The 26136-nt window shown below is 34.0% G+C and overlaps 1 long non-coding RNA gene across 4 annotated transcripts in view; it reads left to right on the top strand.

The window, feature by feature from the left end:
- The window catches only part of LOC145676012 (uncharacterized), a 148172-nt gene extending 144005 nt beyond the window's left edge, over positions 1 to 4167 (top strand). For all 4 annotated transcript variants that reach the window (XR_014129262.1, XR_014129265.1, XR_014129264.1 and 1 more), the window contains exon 2: positions 3926 to 4167. This is a non-coding gene — a long non-coding RNA (uncharacterized LOC145676012). The remainder of the gene's footprint in view (positions 1 to 3925) is intronic.
- Positions 4168 to 26136: the final 21969 nt, after the last annotated feature.

The following is a 26136-nucleotide window of genomic DNA, read 5'->3' as shown; positions in this document are numbered from 1 at the left end:
AGTTTTAATCAAAAGAATTCATAGGAAAACAGGAGAGTCAGACACACTTTTGCCCGCCTTTCATGGCCCTTATAAAATCATTCAACAGCTAGATGCAAATTCCTATTTAGTGGAAATTGATAATAGTCAAAAACCGATAGCAAAAGAAAGATTAAAATTGTATATCCCACCACCAGAACCCCAGGATCCGGAATTCGTTCTGAAATACAAGCGATTTCTTAAATCATAAAATCCTTGGAAATTCCGTTGTCAAATGGCATTCTCATATACAAACAAATGACAATACAATATACCCATATAATTAAAATAGACAAGTATTTCCAAATAAATTCATTTCGCGTTTTACAAACTCCCAATTCATTTATTTTTCTTTTTCTTAAAAAACAAAAAACAAAAAACGCAGCAATCCTTAAGAGTCCGCTCTCCCTACTTTTCGCTAAAATACTCCCTGCAATAACCAAACCCTCCCTTCTTGTTGTCGATTCTAAACCATGCATCACAGCTCACACGCAATCTCTCTTGCATTCAGCACCCTGACTCTAGCATTCCATAATTCACATTTCTCTCCCCACCACGGCACGATGACCTGCTTTCCTCTGCTGCTACAACACTACCACTCTCCCCTCGCGCAGGAACTCCCAAATACTCCCTCATTGCTTGCATACAACCCCCCCTCCCCTACCTCTCAGATCACTCATTGCTCTGCATTCCGTTACTCACATAGATGCTAGAATAGTGAAAGGTTAGCACCACTTTCACTTTCACACTGTCGGTGTGACGTCGTTAGCATAACGTACAATTGTTTACATTTCATATTATAACAAAAATATATTAATAAATCAATAAATCATCCCACTACTACAAGACATCGAAATTTTCAGCAGATCTTCATCGTGTGCTAAGTTACGTTGTGTTTATTATTTGCTTATACAAACATTCAAAATAAAAAAAAATCTCACGGATTGTGAACACTACATTTCATATTAGGTATCTCCATTTAAATTTTCCTCTTTCTAACCAGTGCTAATATTAACTAAATAAAGCTTGAAAGTCCTTACTCCCACAAAAGATAGCACTCCATCCCTTACACCTTACCCTTTATTACAACCTCTGCCTGATACCATCTATGATGCCGTTCCTGCTACCAGAAGACGCTATGGCCAGCCAGACGTCCAGCTTCCAGAAGGCGTTGGGATCTCTACCTATTCCCATACATCAGCCAAGTTCATCGCAGCAGACGAAACTACCTTGAAGCTGCAGTGACGCAGTCCTGTCCGCCAGGTGTACAACCAGCAAAAGTTCATCGCAGCCGACGCAACCACTATTCAAGCTGCAGTGAAGCCGCAGTCCTGTCTACCAGGCGCATAACCAGAAAATGTTCATGGCCGCAGATGCAACCCCTCTTCATGCTGCAGTTGAGTAACCGTCTAGTTCCTAAGGTACACACCAAGTAAAAGTTCATCGCAGCAGATACTACTACTCCAGTTGTTAAGCTGATGTTCATCGCCACAGAACACACCAATTCAGGAATTGTTGCAACATGGTGTCTAGTTCCCCATTACCACCAAAAAACCCAAGTTCATCGCAGCAGATGTAACATCCTTACAGCTGTACTTAACAACCACTTCCAGTTATAGTTGAGGTCGTCGTCCAGCACATCATTCATGTGGACCTCACAAGAAAACGACGTTCCAGTAAGAAGTCTCCATCTTGCATTGCTGTGTGTATGCATCTCCAGTCCTGGCTCCTTTTCTTCATATCTGGAAGACACCTGTTACCTTCCAGCGGGCGTTTCCAGGATCCTGCTTATGGTCTTGGTTCGAGGACATACATGGATTCATTCTTCCCTGTGCCTCCATTGTCTTTTGGGACTACCATACTCAGCATAGTTACGATGCTTAGACATTGTTCGTGCGAAGTGTAAATTGACAGTAGACAGCAGGCTTAAAACTGATATTGTTCCCTGCCATGCACGAAAAGATTGGTTCTTACCATCGCAGATTTTTTCAGTGACTGGTTCAGTGGAAAATTCTTCAAGGAACACTCATTCTTAATAAAATGGACTGGTTTGATATCCAGCATATAGTGTTGTGTATTGAAGTTTTGTTTTAGTGTACTTTTTTTTATATATTTTCATTACAGGTGAAAAACCATGCCTCTCCAAGTACGAAGTTGATTGAGATGCATTTCATTTTGTTCTTACAGTACACTTTCAGTGCTCCTCGCTTCGTACAGTGTTCCACAGGCAGGCGATATATAGTGTTGAACACTCCAATGTGTATTAAAAATATATTTATATCTAAAGTAAGGAGAGAGCATACTAGTAACCAATGACTTTAAAAAGCACTTGGTTCATTTAATTTTTTTCCCAGAAGAGGAAATGTAATATAATTTCATCTCAATGTGTATTAAAACTTCCAAAATTAAAAATATAAAAGAAACAAACAGGATGAGGTTCCGTAAACGAACTTTCAAGAAAATGAAAGCTAAAAATGAAAGTGAAAATGTCCAAATAAATAAAAACAAAATAAGGAACTGCATATAGGTGAAAAGCCAAAAACAGAGTATATAAACGTAAGAAATTGTAAACAATGGGTCAGTTTTTGGTCATTCATTGGCAGTAAGTCAGAACAGACAGAGTCGACCATTAGAACCTCATCAGGATGGACCTCAGCCTGTACCGCTATAACCTTTTGATAGTACTTATTAATTATGCCGAGAAACAACGCATAAGAAGTTCGTGCATGGAGGTCTTCTCCGTGACAGGCACATTTTGTTAATCTGTAACTTCTATATTATTGTCATGACCTTTTTTATGTACTACATATTATTGTCATAACCTTTCTTTATGTACCTTCATTAAATTATCAAAATGCATCAAAATAATATTATCCTACTACCGAGTATAACAATAAGCAATCTCCTATAATCACTTATTCCAAATAGTAACAAAAAACCATCATTTTAAAGTTACGAGACAGTAATGTCCGCTTCCTCCGGGCAGTGGGTGAACTCGAACAGGTTCTTTCATCTCGCGGGGCGCAAACTTCCCGATTCATGTACATCGCGGGCGCATTTTCCCCTCTTTTTAGCGATTTTTATTTCTTAGGCCATGAAATACTTACCAAATTTTGTTCATATTCGGTCAACAATTATCGAGAAATAAAAGTATTACATGCAAGGCAAATCGAGCCGATCCTATCCGAGCGTGTCCCTGGACGAGCCCGGATACTAAAATTTTTTTTAAAAAGTGATTTGGCCTTCTACTACTTTTCCATCAAATTTGGTTCAAATCCGCCCAGTAGTTACCGAGAAAAAAGTACCACTCCCCATATATATATATATATATATATATATATATATATATATATATATATATATATATATATATATATATATATATATACAGGCGCATATCCAAGGGGGGCTATAGGGGCTATAGTCCTCCTCCCTTGACGCTCAGGTATACACTGGATAAAATGGGCTTCAATCCTGCTTTACACTGGATAAAGCGGCAAACTATGGTTTAGCCCCTACCTTGATCACATCCTGGATCCTGCTCTGTATTATATAAGCTCCCGGAATTAAACTCTATATGCACCTGGAATGAAACTATAAGCTTCTGTATGCTTGCGCCGGAAGCTAAAAAGATGAAAATTTTGTAACAATTCAAATCTTTCTTTGAAGCAAATTCAAAACGAAAATTCATTAAAATTTTACACAAAAACGTTTAAAGTTATACATAACATAATTTTATTATGTTTATTTTCTTATTGAGTTACAATTCTGTACGTCTTTGAATATTTTATTTTCTTTCCTTAAGCACTAATAATGTTCTTAATTAAAGTTTAAAAAAATCATGTTTGTTAACACTGTTAGTGAACAAGTTGATTTAGAATTAATGTTTCCATTCTCTGTATTTCAGGACCGTGATGGATAAACACGTAATGAGAACGTGAGTATACACAATGGGGACATAAAGAAATACAAGGAGTCGTTGTCGTGTTCTGCGTCTTTCGCAGTCTACACATCTGGAAGCTGTGCATTAACATCATTCACAGGAGAGTTGCGGCTTCATAAGAGAACTGTTATTACCATCCATGTATATATTATGTTTCCCCATAAATGTGTACTAACGTCCATTACACCGGAATAAATAATTTGAAAATGTAATCATGGATTCATGTTTTTAATGCCTATCAAACATAGTTCTGAACTTTAGTTGTCGTAGTTGCAGAATTTATAACTATGGGTTGAGGAAGCCACAGATCAGGCTTGCCAACTGTCCCAATTCTGTCGGGACTGAACCGACCAGACACTCGTCGGGAGCACATTGTCCCGATTTATCAATTTTTAAAGTTAACTAATATTTTACGCGGCCAGTTTTACAAAGAAATAACTTATTCTCTTCCACGCATACTTTTATGTATAGAATCAATTCCATAAATTTGCATTTTGACTCATATTCCGGACAAATGTTCGGAACCGCTGTTCTGTCGACTTCAAGCTGAGCTACTCATTACTTTAAACTCGGACATGAGGTGAGTTGAGTTGAATTAGGGTTTAACGTCCCGTTCAGCAGCGAGGCTATATGAGATGTGAACCTACTGATAAACGTGGAATCCGAATTACATGAGCTGCCGCCGGGAATCGAACCCGGCTCTCCCACACCAAAGGCGCGTACGCGAACCGCTTAGCCATGGAGGAGCTCTAAACTTGGACATGTCTTGTGCTGATTTTATCTCATCTTCTAAGAACAACAAGAAATTGATCAAGGCTACTAGGAGAACCGAAAAGTAAATTTTTAAGAAATGATAAATTCTGCAAAAGAACACGAAGTTTTTGTTTTGCATTTTTAATAGTTTACCAAAGGGAATAGCCAAAGAAAAGACTTATTTAGTTGATAGTCTGTTTCAATCATTCTTTAAAGGAACTCCTGTGTTTGTGGTGAAAACCAAACATTCTATTTAGTTCTCTTTTTAAACGTTGTTTATTTTAAATAAATTACAATTGTTTTGGTTTGAATTTGTTGTAATAGTCAAAGAATAAGACTTGATTTTAGCAGTAGCGTAGCGTGGTATTCCGAAATGGGGATGCCAAAGTTAGTCATTTGTTCGATACAATACTACTAAAATCAGCAATACATAGCTATACCGATGGTAAATATAGGGTTATTAAAAAATTTAGGGGGGAGGCCCCCCTAATTAGTGGCCTAATGGGGTATACAGAAGCGAATGCGTGGATTACGTTAGAAGCCAATAAGCAATTGTCTCAGCTCCTTCTTACCACTACCGTGTGACAAGAAAACTCAGCCCCGCTGTTGTATGAACATTGTTTCTAGTATAGTTCCCTTTATTTCTTTCTCGTGGGCAGCTTCTTTCTCCGCATACCATACTTCAATCTCGTTCTTTAAAAAGTCGCCCCTAGAAATTTGTCATCTTGAGTCCGGAACTCAGACGCCCACTCGTGAATATGGACCTGAGTGTATACGTATATCATTTGAAGATGCAAATAGAAAGCACTTAAACCAACTCTGGGGCCTGTTTCTGTGTAAGACCGTTCCCATTTTTTTTAAGCGATGTTCAAAATATTTATGAAGTTGAAAAACAATGCTGTGGAGAATCAAAGGAGCAGAGTTGTCTTCAACATTGGGAGGAAGGCAAATTTGAGGGAGGAGGGCATATTTGAGGCTTATTCCGGGAGGAGGGGAGATGAGATTCATATTAACATAGATGAATCTGATTTCTGAGGTAAATCTGTTGTATTTTATATACCAGGCAATGTAGATGAAATTGTGATACGTATCAGTACCGTGAACACATTCTGAAATCTGAATACATGCATATTTATAATTGATATGTTTCTATTTACGCATCCACAATGATCCACATTAAAATTTTAGGACACTTGCTCTGTAATAATATAAATAATGACTTCCCCAAAACTATGAAAGAAAATCAACTATGTATGGCGCAACAATACTCTTATTTGAGCAAAATTATGATGATCACAATAGCATTATAGGAATCGTTACAGGAATTAAACAAGTAGCTGCAAATAGACTAACAATAATTAATGTCAATGAAATATTAAAGAATACGAATCTTTTTTAAAAATAAAACAAGTCAAGGGACATCAATTTCATCTTGCTTTTCTTCGTGGCTGTTGGATACAAATCATCACAATTTCAAATCGGATAGTTGGGGGGGACAGTCCCCCTGTTCCAAGATTGGAGGAGACATGTCCTCCTCATCTGCCTGGGATATGTGCCAGTGACTGAAGGTCCCAAGCAGTCCTTACGAGGGGCGAGGAGTACTGGCTTTCTTGGTCTACCAGATCGGTGACCGTGATTCTACAGAATGCTTTATATTTATGCTTGTGTGTGTGAGCTCCCTCAAAGAGTTTCTGGTCACGCCACTGGACATACTATGTATTTATGATGAAGATGAATAGTTTGCCTTTAATTATGATTACATTTACGATGCATTTAATTACGATTAAAGCATAGCTATTTTTAAACTATTATTTACATAACCGGCATGCTTCAAAAAGGCATTGAATTAACCATTTTTGTTTTGTTCTATCTCCTTGATGTTAGCGCTCGTACATTCTGTACAGAAACTATAGCTTAGTTCAAGATATATAGAGTTGGAAATACTTGAATACGCCAGCGTATATCTAAAGCAAAATGTAGAGTTGCAAGGGATGAAGATAGTAGTAGCTGGGCATGCGCATTCGACAGAAAGCAGACGAAAACTACGTTGCTTGCAGTAGGCCTGGATGCCCAAGGAACATAGCATACGACAGGAGGAAAGACAGAAAATGTGCATCTGAGTGACGCGCATGCGTAGGTTCCATTTGTCAAAGTAAGGTGAGAGAGGACATCCAGAAGATTGCAGTGGAAATAATTGTGATAATTACAAGCAAACAATTTATATACAATGAAATATGTATTTTTTCTTATTAACAGGGGATGCCGGGCATACAGGCGTTCCCTTATGCTACGCCGCTGGATTTTAGTAATACTTTTTGTCAGTAATTCCTTAACAGTGTTATACGCTCATTTGTGATGAAAAAAAATCTACATAGTTTTCTCTCTAAACTTTGTTTTTATTAAATAAATTGCAGTTGTTTTGGTTTGAATTTGTTGCATATATTGCTTATAACTAGTGATGAGCAGTGGTTGGGAAAATAAGGTGATGCATTCATTCAGGTTCTTGTTATTCAGCTGATTATTGTTTTCAACGATTCGCCGTACATGTAGTCGTTTCTGGGGGGGGGGGGCTCCAACAGCAATTGTTCCGTCCCGATTTTTAATTAAGAAAAGTTGGCAACCTGCCACAGATACGTACGTGTAACTCACTACAAAAACAAAAAATGAGTCGTTAGTCGATCTTACCTGTAGGAAACTAATCAAATCACAGTTGTTATTTACCTCCGTTTCTAAGGTTATGCGGTATGACAGCCTACCGATACTAACGGAGAGTTCTTCGATAACATGCTTTCTGGTGGGAACTCCATGTCACAACAGGGGTTCGGCTTCTCGGACTGGCTTTTTAATAGGTGAAATACCCACATTTAATATGGTGGATAGGTGTTACGCTTTCACCTGCTGATGTGCGTCACCAACGATGGACACCATCATCCGAGAACGCCGAACTCCTGTCGTGGCATGTGTTTTCACTAGAAAGCATGCTATCCGAGAATTCCTTGTAAATCTGGAATTATTTTTCCCATTGCAGCTTCTCGTTGTTTGTCCTCCCTAATTTGCTTCCCTATTAGATTTCCAAGCTCCATCCTATGCACCAGGTGCGCACCCAGAAATTTTTGCTGGGTGGGGTCCAAGCTTTTGTGCGGTCGGTCGAATACTACAAGCCAGTACGTCTATGTAGTATTGAATGGTTATTATTCTGCACCAGAAAAGGCGATAAGTAATTGTAAAATATTTCCACCTTTGTTTTCAGGAAAAAGATAATAGAACTAGATTGTTTTTATAAGAGAAAGAGTACAGATGAAGTGTAAAATCAAATTTTCATTCTACATCAGTCGTTTTCCTCTTAAACAAGTATAGTTTTTATTGAGAAAATGAACAAATATATATTGAATCAGCAAGTTTTAGGGGGGTCCGAACCCGATTGACCCCGCGCCCGTGGGTATGCCCCTGCTATGCATCGTACATGTGTTTCTTGATGAAAACAATATTATTTTTATTATGTCTTGATCTAAATACTATGTTTTTAGTCTCAGTGTCCTACTAAAACGCAGATTTTATTAGGTTCACTGGGTTAGTAGAGTAGAATAGGGTGGTTAGATCATTTTCTTTTTGTTCATGAAGATACAGAGTGTGTGAAAAGTCCGGGTACATAGGCCAATTCTGTTATAAGTAAAGATACTAAAAATGGGAAAAGAGGAGAGTGATGGAAATTGGTTTTCAATGTAAAATATTCTAATTCTTCCAAATCTAAAATGGCCAGCCATTTGTGCTTCACACTGGTAAGGCACCCTATGTGAAATGTAACATTAACGTTGCCAGTTCAGCAGTCTTTACGTCTTGGCCTCTCACCATACCGACAATACAACCTTGTTGCGTAACGGTGTCGAGGTGTTGTAGGTTCTCTCACATAACAATGTTCACTTCCGTCTATCATTTTTTCGTGCTCTTACTTTCTGTTTGAATAGTTTGCTGAACTGGAAACGTTCCTTTCTCCTTTAACAAGGGAAGTGCATTACCAGCGCGGAGTCCAAATGACTAGCTGATTGAAAAGACATCAGTACTTTAGGTTAAAAACTATCGATTTCCAACAACTTCTCTCTTTCAATTTTGCTGTAGAATCTTTGCTCGTAACAGAGTTGGCCTATAGCCCCAAATTTTTGATACACCCAGTATATAGTACGAGGAGGATAGGGAAAGTTCCCAGAAGTTTGTTTTAGTTCTTTATTACCACAACAGGCCCGTAGCCAGGGAGGGGCTAGAGCGGGCAATGCCCGCTCTAAAATATTTTTTGCCCGCTCTAAAATATTTTTTTCAACTCTAAAAAGGACGTTGTCCAGAAGTTTCAAATTGTTTCAGCAAATCCCAAATAGGAAAATCTTGTGATTTCATTTACTAAATAAAATTGAACTTAGCGCGCATTTACTACTACTAACAAATGAAATTGAACGTGGCGTATATTTCTACGAAAAACAACAGTTGTTCTTATTGCTAGATATACTCAATAATCTGCCATGTATTACTTTTCCTCTTTCCAAGAGTTTGAAGAATCACAACCACGACATCATTCAAGGCGTTGGACAACATGCCCTTCCAAAGAATACTCATATGAAAATTGACCCAAAAACAGGCTATGTTACATGAATGTGGGTGCCTGGCTTGTGCATGTGTAACATTGCAGGCAAAAAACGTTTGTTTTGGCGACTTGACTGTACATGTCCCACGTGTGCCTGTAATTAACTTGTAAAACATGCAACATGTCCATGTTCCTTACAGCGCAAGGAAAACGCATGTCTCATATATGAAACTGGTACCGAAACTATGATGTCTGGAGAAAACGTACATGCGTCTCTAGAATAGTCAGATACAAAAGAAATCAGTGGGGAATTCGGAAGTTTTGTTTATTGTAAAAGCGGCAACAATGCTGTTTTTCACGTGATTTGAGTCTTTGCGGGGAGCACCCACGAAAATAAATAAATGATTGTAAAATGTTTCTAAATAGCAGTTTGCATCGGCTCACTTTGTGTTTTCTGAGTGGCCCCGAACCATTTGTTTCACGATTTGTTTACAAATATACGGAACGAAGAGAACATTAATTCCTTATATGCACTCAGAGAAAAAAGTCAAGACGGCAGCAGAATACAGAACCTATTATTTTAAAAAGATTTTGTCACACACCATTATAATCGTGCGCAATAATAAGTAGCAGAGTGCTTAGCGAATTTCCAGAAGAAACAAAACCAGTAGAAAATGAACTACAGGCAAATGTACCTAGCCAGACGTTTCTAATTACTCTACTGACTATTATAACGCCATAAATATGAAGTAGGCATCCATAAAGTCGTTTTTTGGTGCAAAAATTATCGAAAATGAAACTAATTCAGAAGCAGGGTCATCTGTATCAACATGTATAGAAGGTCAAGAAGAAACTAAACGTCAAATATCTGATTTCCACCATGTTGATGTTGATTTCCACCATGTATCAGACCTTGGCGATACAAAACCCGCTCAGCCGCATCTTGCAAATTTTCCAGGTTCCAGCATTTCTGGTTCAATTCGACGATTTCGTCCAATATGGTACAAAACATAGGATTGGCTCGAGTATTTTGTTATGTTAGATGCTGTCCTTTGCTTCCTATGCCGGAAATATCCGTCAAGAAACAGTGATCCCTCATTTGTACAGAATGGTTTCAGAAACTGGAAGTATGCAACCGAGAAAAATAAGGATTTTCTCGTCACACCGATTCTGAAACTCATAGGCTCGCTGTGGCTTGCTACTTGGAGCAACGTAAACGTGTGGACTCGGGCGAAACGGTCGTGAAAAAGGTGGTAGTGATGTAGTTATGAATAATAGGTACTATGTGAAAAGTGTGATGGAAGTTATTCAATTCTTAGCTGTGAATCAGTTGTCCTTTAGGAGAGATTCTAGGTGTGAGTAACTCGGAAAACAATCAAGTGGTTTGTTCTTCAATTTGTTTGAATTTAGTATTCGTAAAGATCCGAAATTAGCAGAAATTGTCAAAACTATCCCTGCCAATGCAACATACACTAGTCGGGATATTCAGAATGAGATAATTCATTTCATGGCAGAATCTGTTAACAGGAAAATAGGAAATGAAGCAAACGAAAGTATATTTTGTTCATTACTTGCAGAGGAAACCAGAGACAAGCAACGAATCGAAGATTTGTCTGTCGCAATTAGGTACCTTGTGAATTTTAAAGTGCAAGAAAGATGCGTAGCTATACTGAAGTTGGACAAACAAGACGCTGCCAGCATTAAGAACACCATTTTAGATTGTTTAAGAAAAGTAGAATTCAAAACCGACACGATAATAGCACAGTGCTACAATGGAGCACCTGTCATGAGTGGACAGAAAAATGGAGTGCAAACTCTTTTGTCTGAGGATTTGAAGAGGAACATTTTGTTTGTTCACTGTTTCAATTACCAATTACATTTAGTTATTGTAGAGCCATTGACACAATTCCTGGACTGAAAGAGTTCTTTGATATTTGTCAACAACTATATTACTTTTTCAGAAAAGGCGCGTTGCAGCAGATTACGCAGGAAGGAGTTTAAAGCGATTGTTGGAACAACGTTGGACTGGACATCTTGACACAGTGACTGTAATTAATGACGACAGGTTTTACATATTAAGTGCACTGATGGCAATTCAAACTTCCCGTGAAGAACACGCCTCAATGAAAGTTGAAGCTACCGGTTTACTACATCAGATCTCTACTAAGACTTTCTGTTCCCTTACTGAGCTCGTGTTCAGGGATATCTAAAACCGACAAACGCACTGTTACAAAGAAGAGATTTGGACATTGATGTCGCTGTGAAGTTAATAGGATCGGTAACGAAACAGCTCAGGTCTTGCCGGCAAGACGAAAGAATATTTGAAAATATCCTTCATGATGCAATGAAGGCATATGCCTTAAACACTTCGATTCAGCAACCATTGAAACGCAAATGCACACTGCCCAGTCGCTTAGCTGATTCGGTTGTTGATTTGGAAGGCATAAATTTGGAGAAGGGAAAGGAAGACGTGAAGGAGCTGAAAAGATTATTCTGCGAAGTTCTCGATATCTCCGTCGAAGAAATTCGGAGCAGATTCAGTGAGACAAGGACAGCTGTGATTGGTGAGATTCACCACTTACTGAGCGAGAAAAGAAGTGAAGAAAATTTGAAACCTCTGTGTGATTCTGTAAAGTACAAAGATCTGCATTGCAAAGTGCTTCAGAATTTGAAGCAGGAAATAGATCTAGCAAATCGACTGATCAAGACATCATGTCATCTCTGGAAGAGCTCACAAAACAAATTGGAAAATATGGCGGGGCTTTCCCGGGCCTAAAGATGCTTACAGAAGCTGCTCTATTTATTCCGTCTTCTACGTCCACGGTCGAAAACTGCTTCTCACATCTGACAGCTCTCCTTCGACCTCAGCGTCTGTCCATGGGACATGAAAGAAAATTGGACCTCGTTCTCCTGGCTTACAACAAAGCTATTCTGCGTGCACTAGATCTAGACCAACTTGTAATTGAATTTGCGAAGTGCTCACGTAAACTCATTTTGATGTAATTACTTACATAAGGACTGTAAAAAATATTTATTTTACTTATGTCAGGGTTGTTTCTTAATTTTTATACATAAAAATATTCCATAATCTACTAATAATAAAAGTATTGTAGTTCCAAAATACTATCATTTAGATAACAGTTAATAAATGTTCCTAAAATAAATTATTTTTTACTTTTAGTACTACTTAGTGTATTAAAATATATATTGAATTATATACCATCATTTTAACAAAAAATGTTAATGATGACATTTGATAGTCGTGGATTTGGCACTGTAATATTTATCAGCATAATAAAGTGTTTCAACTTTCTTATAGATTCCATAAATAATAAATAAATATATAAATGAACATAGACATTGACAACGACAAACGCCTCAAGGAACAAAAACTATATATATTAGAGAGAGAAAGAGTTTTTGTGTTCCTTGAGGTCCCTGCCATTGCCCCCTCAGTATTCATCATTGCCCACCCTAAGCAATCAGGCTGGCTACGGGCCTGTACCACAATATACATTTACTTAATCGCTTTCAAAGTTGGGAACTTCGGAACACACACACACTTGTTCCATCATTCCTGCGATTACTAGGAACACCGATGAAATGTATCTTCTAGTATCTTCTTAAGTTCAGCCGTTGCGTTAGTTTTGATCTCTTCTTCGTTAGCGAAACAGAAAAGCCTCATTTTTTAGCTTTGGGAAGAGCCAAACATTCGATGGTGCAAAATTGTTTTTAATGAAAAACGAAATGAAGTCTTTGAGTTTTACGTCCCACGGTTATGCCGGTTAGGCTAAAGGAGACGGTGATGATGAGAGATGATTGAAATGGTTGAATGAAGAAAGTGGGAGGAAACGTCCACCACAAAGTCCACATGGCGCGAGCTGGGATTGAACCAGGTACCCCCAAGCACCGGAGGTGAACGCTCTGCCACTGAGCCACCGTGCCCGCCGAAAATTGTTTTTAAGGCTATCAAACTCTGAATCAAATTTCCCTAATTTGCAGATGAACTTGATGTTTACACGTTGTTCGATCTGTGAAATTGAGCCAACTGATTTCCACGTACTCTTCCGTTCAGCTACACTATTCGTACACTGCCTGCTAAGACGTGGTCACTCTTGTTAAATTTAGAATTAGACAATCTGGGACTGTATTGCACAAGTTCAATGTGATGGCATCACAAATGTCAGAAGTACAACAGCATTTCAGAAACTTTTTGAGTACTTCTCGTATAAGGATGTGCGTAACTGTTAGCAGTATACATGGCACCGTTAGATAGAATCTGATGGTTATCATCATGTTTTACATGTCGATTATATACCGTAAATAAATTAAACGTTTCAGCAGAGAGAAACGTTAGTTATAATTGGTAATGAGCGACATACTTTTCAGGGCTTTAAAAAATTTGGAATGATACACCAACCTCTAACAGTGCTTCGTTAGTGTACATGCTACAAGAAAAACACCTTTAGGGTTTCAAATTGGCGCTGGGCTCCACTTTAAGGACTAACGAAATAATTAGTGCCATTTGTTAGTGCATGCAAAGTGCTTCTTACTGCACTAACCACTAACGTTAGTGTTTCATTAGTGTAAGTTTTCGAGCCAAAGCAATAGTCCTCGCTGATCTCTCCACACTATGCATTAATGAGAAAATCGTGTCATTCGTTTGTGCATCGTTAGTGCTTTTAGGAAATACTAATAGTTTCGTAAATGCTTTACTACTCGTGTAGATATAGCCAATTATATATCACCAAACTCCCTTAAGAAATACATGGGGAATTTTTCATTGTGTGAAATTCCCGGCAAATTCAAAAGCACTAATGACTTCTTCTAGTGCAATCGTTAGTGCTTCTTAGTGCACCATCCCCTAACGTTTGTTCTTCATCAGTGTCGATGCAACAAGTAGAAAACCTTTGTGGTCAGCGTGATCTTGATCACTACTTTAAGCACTAACGAAGAAATCAGTGCTTTTCGTCAGTGCATCATTAGCGCTTGTGGAGAAAACTGATTGTTTCGTGAATGCTTCACTATTAGTGTAGATATAGCAAATTTTAAGTTCCAAAACTCCCATATAAAATGCATAGACAATTTTCTCATTGCGTCAAATTCCCGCCAAACTCAAAAGCACTAATGATATCTTTTATTGTACTCGTTAGTGCATCGTTAGTGCTTCTTAGTAAACCAACCAATAACGTTAGTGCTTTTTCAGTGTAGATGTTACAAGTAAAACACCTTTGGGGAGCTAAGTTCACGCTGCCTGCACTTCAAGCAGTAACGAAAAATCAGTGCCTTCATTAGTGCATCGTTATTGCTTCTTAGTGCGCCAACTAATGACGTTAGTGCTTCATTATTGTATTCTCTAGAACCAAACAATGATAGGGAGTAATTACCATATAAGCCCCACTTTAAGCACTAACGAAAAATAGTAGAATTTCTTAGTGCGTCGTTAGTGCTTCTGAAAACGCTAATAGTTTCGTTAGTACTTCGTTATTGTTGTAGATATAGCCTTTTATATGTCACGAAACTCCCAAAAGAAAAGCGTTAGTTTTTTTACTACTCAAATTCTCGCCAAGTTCAAAAGCAGTAATGATCTCTTCTAGTGCAATCGTTAGTACATCGTTAGTGGTTGCTAGTGCTTACATTAGAGCTGCTCATTGTGAATGTTTTCGTAGGGAAGAGCTAGCGTGTAGTTAGTATCCCCTAAGTTTTATTTTATAGCGTCCATACCAGGCACGTACCCAAGGGGTGGGTCCGGGGAGTAGTATTCATAAAACCAGTTTGGGGCCACTTCCTCAAACCAGGCTTTTTTATATATGAAATCCTCCAGCATAGAATCTAATTATACACATAGAAAATTACATCTTCCCCACATTGACCCCATACAGGATACATCTTCTATCTACTTTTATGATATATAACCATAAAAGAATTTTACACCTAAACTTACATCTAAAACTTATATCTAAACATTTCTTAAACTTTCTATTCTTCGCTTTTCTTTTTCTTGTCTCCCTTTGATATAGCTATCCATTAGTTCTTTTAGCTTTGTTAGTAAATCTTCTTTCCTTAAATCTATCGAATAATGGCCCCAAGCTAGAGTATGTATTCCATCTTCTAATATGTATCTTTTATCATCGTAAGAGCTTAATGCTAGCTTGTTTTCTTCTACTGAATATACATTATGTCTTTTACTCCTAATAGTATTTTGCATTTTATATAATTCATAATCTTTTAAGACACAATCTTCGTAATCTTTGAAAGTTATTTCTGATTTAACAATATTCGATTTTATTCCTTTTGCCTTTTTACAACATTTATCTTTATCAAATTTACTTTTAAAGTCTTTATCTTCGAGGTCTATTTGAGGTGCTTGTATTGAATACATCTTTGATTTGAGACCTACGACTTTTCCTATGATTTCACGTTTCAGTTCATCTTTGAATTTTCCTAATACTTTCTTGTTAACTTGTTTTATCCCATATTTGTTATTATCTTTGTAATCAGATGTATCTAGATGCTCATACATAGCTTTCATATCCTCATATACATCTTCTGTTTCTATATGTGCTATAACCGAGTCTGTGTCGCTCATTAATAGTTTGACTTTATCTCCATATTTATTCTTCAACACATTGTAATAGAAATCATATAGACAAATTTTAGATATATCCAGAACAGACATCCCAACATAGATAGGCTTGTTAAAAGTAATTTTTGTCTTATACATATGAATAGCAGCTAGATCTTCGGAAAATATAGTTCTATCTTTAAAAGTAGGTTTAGCTATTAGTTTCTCTGCTAATTCTACATTATGTGCTAGTCTTATATCTACTCTCTTTCTTATGTTTCCCATAGTCTTTCCAAATACTTCATTATTCGCTAGTTTATAGAAGTCTTTTTCAAAATCATTCCTTGCATGCGATCTAAGTTCTGTATTTAATTCTATATATTTCTTTAACCAGCCTGATTGTTTAAATTCTAATATTTTATGTATCTTTTTAATTTTGAGGTCTTGTGACACATAGAATTTTAAATTTTGATAATGCAATATATAGTTTTCTTTATCGTAAAGTGTTGTTAATAATTTTGGAAGTTTCTTGTTGTTTATATAATTTTCAGGAGCTAATGGCAAATCTGAATGTTTATTATGAAGTTCTTTTGGATACTCTAAATCGACTTCTAGTATATATCCAGTATTAGACTCATCGTCTGTCTCTAATATTTTATTTATCCAGTATTTATCATTTACACCATTAATAACCCTTTTCCATTTGAATTCTCCATAAGGCATATGATGATTCATAGCCCATCCATATTCGTTATTTGCATCCATGTACATTATGTAAGAACTTTTCTCTTTAGGATTATAATTTTCTAGATACTTATTATTAGCTACTGCATATCTATTTGAACATTGGGAAATTCCACCTCTTATACCTTTTTCTATAAAGAGCAGTTTATCATAATCAGTTAACAATTCTAATTTTTGTTGTGTCATCTTTAACATTGCATCCCAGAAGAAGCCTGGACTTGTGAAATACCATGCAGGATCTAATTTATATGTATTAAGAGCTGTATCTCTGAAGTTTTCAATAATGTCTGTTAATTGAAGTACATCTGTTTTGTTGTAGAATTGAGTATATTCTCTTAAGGTTTTTAAATTGAATATCTTACAGATTAATAGATGATGGTTATAATCCTCGTCACTTATATCTTCTCCTGTTAATCTATTCTTAAACTTATCTCTAGATAGTGGAACAGGTTCATCTAGTTTTTCAGGTGAATCAGCATAATCATGTGGATAGATACCTTTTCTTTTTACTAAATCAATTACATTTTTAGGAAAGAATTTTAATGTTTCTCTAAATTGTTCTGGTTTTAAATTTTTTGCTAATTCAGCTAGACTTCTTGATAAAAATCTAAACGAATCTAGAAATCTTAATTGGATTGATCGTTCTTTATTTTCTTTATTCTTGTATCTTATCGTTTTTGAGAATGTAATATACTTTTCTTCTGTGTTAGGTATTATAGTTATCTTTTCTTCTAATTCTCCGCCTCCTAAACTTTTTATAAATAGATGTGTATCGTATCCAGATAAGTTATGAATGAACACAGGAATAAATCTTGGGTTTGTATATTTTATGTTACAATAAGAATGAGCAGCTCCTCTAAATTTTCCAGTTAAATGATCATGATCAGCAACTTTGGTTATACATGATTTTATATTGTTTATAGTCTTTTTCAATTCTTTAGTACATTCATCAAGTATAACTTCTATATCCTCCTTTTGCTTTTTTATATCCATTAACATGTCATCTATATCATCAATATCATCATCATCTTTTTTCATATACAATTCCTCTTCTAGATGTTTATAACCTTCTTCGATTTTCTTTTTTAAATAACTAGTTAAAATATTTAACCTCTCTATTTTCTTTTCTAATAAGCGTGGAAGTTCTTTAAAAGTTCTTTCACAAATATGACATTTTTCAGATGATTCAAATATATTTCTTTCTCCTTCTGTAAGGCGATTCATAGGTTTTATAAGTATCATAAATCTTTGCAATTTTAATAGCTGCTTCTTTTAATTTTTCTACAAATACATCTGATACATTATCTCCTATATATTCTACTGGTATGCTTTTATAAGAATCTAAAGTGCTTTTGACATAGTATGTAAAACTATTTGGTTTATGTTCTTGATATGCGTTTGAATAAGATCTTTCTGGATCAGGTCGGCATGTAATAATTTCCTTTAATAGTGATTCAAAGTCAGCAATAATTGTAAATGGAATTCTCAAAGATCATTTGTGATTAATAAATTCAAGTACCTTATTCCATTCTTTTGGTAAAACGATTTTTGCAGCTGAATATAATCCACAGTATTTTTCATGCTCTTTTAATAACTCTTCTGATTTAAAATGCTTAGCTAAACATCTTTCACATAGGAATATTTTATGACCATCTTTAGTTATTTGACTGCCTACAAGCTTCCACAAGTCTTTAATCCAACAATAATGAGTTTTCTTTTCACTTTTAAGATATAACAGACGAATATGTTTTTCTTTCTTTTCTTGTGCGATTCGAAGTGGAAAAATTGAATAGTTATCATCAAAACTAAATACACTAATGGAAATATCAGTTCTCTTTTCAAACTTGGCTATATCAGTAATTTGTACAGGAAATGGGATATCTTTAAAAACATCTTTAAACTTATCTTCATGTTTTTTATATGTAGAGACCCTGTCTCCATGTTGCCCATGTTTAACTGGATGACTGAGTATAGGAAACACTTTTGATCATTATTCTTTATATTAACACATGCTCTTCTCTTCTTAATCATGTATGGAAGTTCTATGTAAGAGGAAGCTCTCATTGATACATACTTATTAATTCTTAATTCTAAAAAGTCTATAGAATGTAACATCCATCCAGTTCCTTTACTTTGAAACTCTTCCATTTCTCTTATGAGTTTGTATGAAGCTTTTTTACAAAAATCATCTAAATCTGTAAATTCGAGTATTATTTCATTTGAAGTTTTAAAATTATGTTCTTGTATCGTATTTTCTTTTTTAAATTTACAAATAAATGACATATTAACTTTAAGCGCATTGAAAAGTTTAAAACTGTCCTTGATTTTATTTTTAGCAATCCTAGTACTTGCATTTAAGAATTTCAAAGGATCTTTATATCCATCAATGTTTTCTATTATAAATGTCTGTAATCTATATTTCAATGATGTTTCTTTCAATTCAACTTTTAGCTTAGGTCATTTCGGTTTCGGCTTTTCAAATACTTCTTCTTTAAATGGGAATATATCTCTAATCTGCTTTGTTCATCATCATATTGTTTAAGAAGGTCTATCAGTTCTGCTTTTCTTAATCGGGAATATCCTCTGATCCCCCTCTCTTTACATTGCCGTCTTAACTCTACTACAGTAAATCTATTAAAATTACTCATCTTATTTATTATATAGAAAATCTTACTATTACTCAATTTTTTATCTTCGCCGAATTATTTCTAGTCATTTTTGTATTATTTTACTTCCATATATCCTAATACAACACTTAACATTGTGCACTCCTGCCATTGTCTACATATTACGCGTTGTATTAGAACACGACTTTTATGGGAATAACCCATCAAAGTTACATATACACATATTAAAATTACATCATTTTTGTAAACTTATTCATCATCGTCATAATCATCACTACCATATTTATATTCATCATCACTATCCAAATCAGATGTTTTTTGTTGTATTATTAATAATTCTTTTTCCCTTAACAGTATTTGCTTCTCTAGTAGTGCTGTTATGAGTTTAAGATCATGATGAATTAGTTTAAGTCTATCATGTAATAAATCAAAACTTTATAAATATCTCATCATCTTCTCCATTCACATGACAATCATACTTTTTCTTTTACTTTATTTAGAAGGTTGATTGAGTTTGGGTACTCCCTTACAACTAAAACAATCATCATTCATCTTAGCTTAAACACAAGTGGAATGATTCACTATTCATACTAACCTTTTATGTAATAATAACCATAAAAGACATTATATATTTACACTACAACATTACTTTTATCTATCCAACTATTATGTGATTCATCAAATCCTAACCATTTAACGTATACTTTATCACCTTTCTTTCTCAACACTTTCTCCACCAAGTATTCATCTTTGTGTTTCGTCTTTAATAGTTCTAGTTCGTAAAATCTACCTTGTACATCCTCTTCTTTTAAATCTTTAATTCTATAGGTAGGTGGATTAGATGGAATAACTTCACTAATAACAAATACTTCTGTTGACCAATTAGGTGTATATCCTTTCTTAAATAACCCTTTCGACTTACTTATACGAACATAATCACCTAACTTGTATTTGGGTTTAACACATTTATATTCTTTCTTATACGCTTTCTCCAATATTGTTCGCTCATTTTTCTTGTTAACTTCTATAGGTTTTAAACCAATTGTTCTATGAATTTGATGATTATACTCTTTAACTAGTGTTGGTAATGTATCTATCCATTTATAATTTCCTTGTGTTGTGAACTTCTTCCACATGTTCTGTTTAAGTGTTCTATTGAATCTTTCAACAACAGAAGCTTTCTTACCACTATAGGTTGAGTAATGATTAATCTTATTTACCTCCATCAACTTTTTAAATTCTTTATTGTAAAACTCTTTACCTTGATCTGTTTGTAAGTTATTAGGTTTTCTCATTTTTAATATTGGCTCAAACGCTTCTGTAACATTCTTACCACTCATCTTTAACGGGAACAGCAAATGCATATTTCGAAAATACATCTATAATCGTTAACAAATACTTATAACCTTTATTTAACTTAGCGATTCCTTTTAACACACCACTATCCATTTCTACAAGATCAGCTTGCCATAAGTCATCTATACCTTTAACAATAACACTTAACCTAGGATAATTATTTCTAGATGGTTTATGAATTTCTTCTATAATATCTTCTCTAATACCTTCACCTTCATATAGTCAATCGGGCTTTTTATTGAATTGGGATTTATTAGTACCACATACAACACATATACCTTTCTTAACATATCTCCCATTCTTTGTTTGTTCTACTCTAATGGTACCTTTCATTGCACCTGTTGATTTCTTACACTTAACACAATACATCATTATTTATTAAAAGAAAATTATTAAGGTTCTCTTTCTATATACATAATAACTTGCAATGATTTTCCTTCTTCCATAGCTGATTTTTTTTGCTTGACACATAATTGTATCACCCTTTTTAATGTTTAAAGGAAAACTTACCACTAAAGTATTGTTCAAAAATATATCTAAAAAGTATCTATCCAAACTTAATTCCATATGCATTATTTTTCCATTGTAGAGAAACTCATAATCATTAGATAAATTAAATATTCTGAAGATTGGATTTGGAACATTTCTAGTTCTCAATCGACATAATAAATTTATAGTTTCTTTTTGCATAATTAGATTAAAAATTTCCTTCTTCATCATTTGGAAATCTTTTTTTGTTGTAAGTGTATTTAACAGGGATGATATTTCTGACTTATATTGATTAAATTCTGAAACAGGAACTTTTGCTTTAAATAAAATAGTAACATTATTATTGGTCTTTTTAAATTCTTCCATATATTCACCTTTTAAAACCTCAATATCATATTTCTTTATATGTGTGTCTTGTAATGATTTTAATACATCTTCAAATTTGTTTCTATCACTTTCTAATTGGTTGTAAATATCGCTTTTTACTGACTCGAGCTGGTTTAACGTAATAGCATCTTGTTGATCAATACCATTAGTTATATTAACTATTCTTTTTTGTGTAAAATCAATCCACGATCTATAATTTGTTGTGAAAATTTTATTTAGTTCAGATTTAAAATTTGTACGACTCATTAAATTTTGATGTGTGTAAAATTTTTCTCTTTTATATTTTTCAAATTCTTCATTCTTAACAACATTATCTAAATTCTTTAACTGTTTCAGCTGCTCTTCACTAATATCACTTACCTTACTTTTAACATTACCAAAAATATCCATATTTATTATATAATAATTTGAATTATTTAACAGCAAGTAAAACAGTTATACGAGCTCCACCAAAATCAATCAAATCACCATTCTCATCTTTAATTGAAACTTTGAAATTATTAAATTTATTGTGATGTATTGGGAAAAATATCTTTTCATTAGGTTCATATATAATTGGTTCTCTAAACTCTGCATTTGTTCTAAATGTTGCAATTAAGTCTGTTTCGTTGTGTGTTGTATCATTGTGTTTTAAAATCATACCTTCTGCTAAATCACAGTGAATATTTATAGAATCAAACGAATGAAACCTTGGTGGCTTATCTCCAACATGTTCTATCTTTTCAGCCAAGTTCTTTTCACTAAAACCTAATACAGTATTAATGGTATCTAAGGTTATATCACATTGCTGGCTAAATATTTTAACTCTATTTTTCCTTCTATCCTCAGTAAATTGAATATTTTTAAAAGGATCGTTGGTATATGGAAGGTTTGATTTAATATATTCTAATTCTTGTAAACTATATTGACCAGGCTGAATTATGAGTTGTTTTGTAAATTTTAAGTTACTATTACAAAATGTTAATTTGTTGTTCTTTTCTGTAATGTTTGGAGTTAAGTATGTTGTGTAAAATCCTGCAACAGCTACTTCTAAATCGTTTTCAAATGGGTAATGCAATGACATGTTTAATACAGATGAATAACCATTTAAATTAAATACCTTCATTTATTATATAATAAATAACTAATATGGATAATTGGGATATTGAAGTAAGGTTAACAGAAGAAACAGCGAAGAGGAAGAGGAATGGTGAGTTGTTACCTGTTGATATAAGATGTTTAATAGTTGGGCCTAGTGGTTGTGGTAAAACGACGTTAATGATTGATAATTTTTTGTTGGCACCTAAATGGTTAAAATATGCAAATGTTTATATCTATTCTAAAAGTTTAAATCAACCTAAATACCAACACTTAATACAACTTTTTTGAGATATAGAACGTAATATTAAAGATACAGTAGCAATAATAAAAGAAAACAATGAAGAGATTATTCCATTAGATGAATGTGAGGACTATTCTGTGGTAGTATTTGATGATTTCATTTTAGAAGAACAAAACCACGTTAGAGAATATTTTACTCGAGGTCGTCATAAGGGTTTGAACTGTTTCTATCTTTGACAAACATATTCTAAAGTACCAAAACAATTAATTAGGGACAACTTAAACTTTCTTTGTATATTTAGACAGGACAATGTAAATTTAAAACATATATATGATGAATTTGTTGCATCTGATATGTCGTTTGAAAAATTACAATCATTATGTAGCAAGTGTTGGAGTGAAGAACATGGTTTCCTAACAATAGATATGACTACGAAGGTGAATAATGGTAAATATAGTAATAAAATTAAAGAATTTCTAAAAGTGTAAACTAAACGTATATGAATGCAGGTGAACGTATATGTTATGTTATGTTATGTTATGATATGTTTTTATTTTTTCTTTACATAATAAATGGATGTTAATAAAGATAAGAAGTATATTAAGTTAAAAGAAGAACTTATTAAAAGATTTAAGGAAATTAAACAAAGTAATCGAAGTAAGTATGAGAAATTTAAAGAATAAGATCAGCCTGTTATTGATGCAATTAAAGATTTAGGGCAAGATATATCAAAAGTAGCAGAAGAAAATAAAAATCTAATTCAAGAGTTAGTTCCAGTTGTACATAAAAGTGCGAGAGTGGATTCAAGCTTATTAGAAACACCACGTATGTATGATAGTCCTATAAATGAAAGTGATACGCCTATAACAGAAGAAATAAAACACATGAAAAAACCAATTAAATATAAAGTAGAAGGAATAGAATCTTTAGCAACAACTCATTTTGGTAAGATTGCCTCAAGATATTATGCAACTAGAGATGATAAAAGTTTTGGAATACAACCATACGATGAAGATGGGAAAATTATACATATGATAGGAAATGCAGAAGTTAAAATTCATGGTGACGATTTAGTTATTAATAATCGGCATTATACAGGAACAGATGGTTTATGGGAATTATTGACAAAACATAATCCAACAAATTATAATGATGATAATCTAGAAAAATATAAACAAATAGTAATTGATTCTAGTGTTGCATTTCATAATAATGATCCAAGTACAAGAAAACAAAAATCTAGTAAAAGTAAAAAATATAAAGAGATTATCAAACCTATTTGGGATGAATATATAAAACCAACAACACCTTCAAAAAAGACACCAAAATCTGGAGAAGGAATAAAGGTATATAACGAATTATCAAAAGAATACGTATGGATGGATGATGTGAGAAAACTGATTGATCGCTTGATTGTTATTGATGGGGAAGAAAAATCTGGAAATGATAACTTTTATGAGAAAGTAGGTATTATGGATATGATTAATTCTAAACTCATACAATTTATTCCTAATGATCCAAAAGGTATAGGTTATTTGATAAAGATATTGAATACGCTGCCACCAAAGTTTTGGAATAGTGAGAAGTATGGAAAAGGATTAATGAATAGGATTTTAAACATGAAAGGAATTCCAGAGTTACATATACCAGGTTATGAATTTTGCGGACCTTTTACTAAGTTACAAGAAAGATTAGAAAGAGGTGATAAAGGTATTAATCCATTAGATGAGGCTTGTAAAGAACATGATATATACTATAGGGATAATAAAGATACAGAATCAAGACATATTGCAGATAAGGAATTAGAAAATAAAGCTTGGGAAAGAGTTTTTGCTAAAGATGCTAATTTAATAACTGAAAAACTACCTGCTCTTGGAACTGCTTTAGTGATGAATACAAAAGTAAGATTTGGTTTAGGTTTATAAGTAATGAAAGTAAGATTTGGTTTAGGTTTATAAGTATTTTTTAGTTTTAGGTTTATATGTACTTTTCATGGAAATTTTTCATAAAAAGCTTTTAATTATATAATAAATATGCAGTTAAAAGGTTTTACATTTACGATTCCTAATCAGGAACTTAAACAATTAAATATAGATCACATTTTAACTAACAAACAACTCAAACAAAAGGAAGCAAAACTAAGTAAAGGACAATGTATGTCTCTATCTCTTTCTATACCACAACTTAAGAAAATAAACAAAGAAATGAAGGCAAATGATAATAAAGTTCATTATGGTGGTTTTATATTTACTATTCCAACGATTTTAGCTTTAATAGGTGCTCTAGGTTCTGTTGCTGGAGGTGCGGCTGCTATTGCTAAGACTGTAGATGATGCAAAAAAGAATAAAATGGAATTAGAGAAACAAAAGCGACATAACTTAGCAATGGAAGAAAAACAAGGTGGTAAGATTTCAAAAAACGTAAACTCCAAAACAGTAAAGAAAAAGAAGAAATTAAATCTTTAAGTAATTTAGACCTAATACAACTTGTTAAAAACTTAAGATACGAAACTTTAGAGGTGTATTTATGAGTGATGAATTGCCTAAACAACCAAGGAAGAATGAGTGTGGTATTGTTAATTTTGATACGTCTAAAAATATAGGAACGCATTGGATTTGTTATTGGAAAAAAGGAAATAGAAAGTATGTGTTTGATTCATTTGGAGGTAATCCGCCAAAAACACTCGTAAAATATCTTGGTAATAATATAGAGTACAATAGCAGCCGTATACAACATTTAACGAGGTAATTTGTGGACATTTATGCATTACAGTGTTAGAAATGTTTACAGATGGGTATAGTTTTTCAGAAATTATTAGTCAGGTGAATAGGAATAAGGATATTTGGAGGATATTTAAGTTTTTATGGGTTTATTTTATGGACTTAATTCATAAAACAATTACAAATATTTTTTATAATAAATATGGATAAGATAGAATCATATGAATTACAATTCTTTAAACCTAATCAAAAAACAATCGAGAATTTAAATAAGCCAAACAGGTCTATTGAATTTGATATTGACGTGGGTGATGACTTCATACATCCTTATTATGCTGATATTTATGTAACTTTTGAAATTAGAGGTACAGACGCTGATGGAGAATATACTACTGGTCAAAATATTAGACTTATTAATAATTTCTTTCCACATTTGTTTTCTCAAATTCAAGTTAGTAAGCATGGACAGATATTAGATATTATAGATTATCCTGGTTTAACTTCAACAGCTGTAAACAGATGTACGATTTCAAAACCAGAGGCAAATCACTATGATGAATGTGGATGGGAGGGAATTACGTGGGCAAGAACAGATGAAGAAATAGTGTTTTTGCTAAGACTTTTGCCAGGATTTTGTTCA

Source organism: Thermobia domestica, chromosome 18 (assembly GCF_964235325.1).
Source record: "Thermobia domestica chromosome 18, izTheDome1.hap1.1, whole genome shotgun sequence".
Classification (NCBI taxonomy): Eukaryota; Metazoa; Arthropoda; class Insecta; order Zygentoma; family Lepismatidae; genus Thermobia; species Thermobia domestica.
The sequence above is the reverse complement of the archived record's forward strand: the minus strand, read 5'-3'. Positions and strand labels throughout refer to the sequence as shown.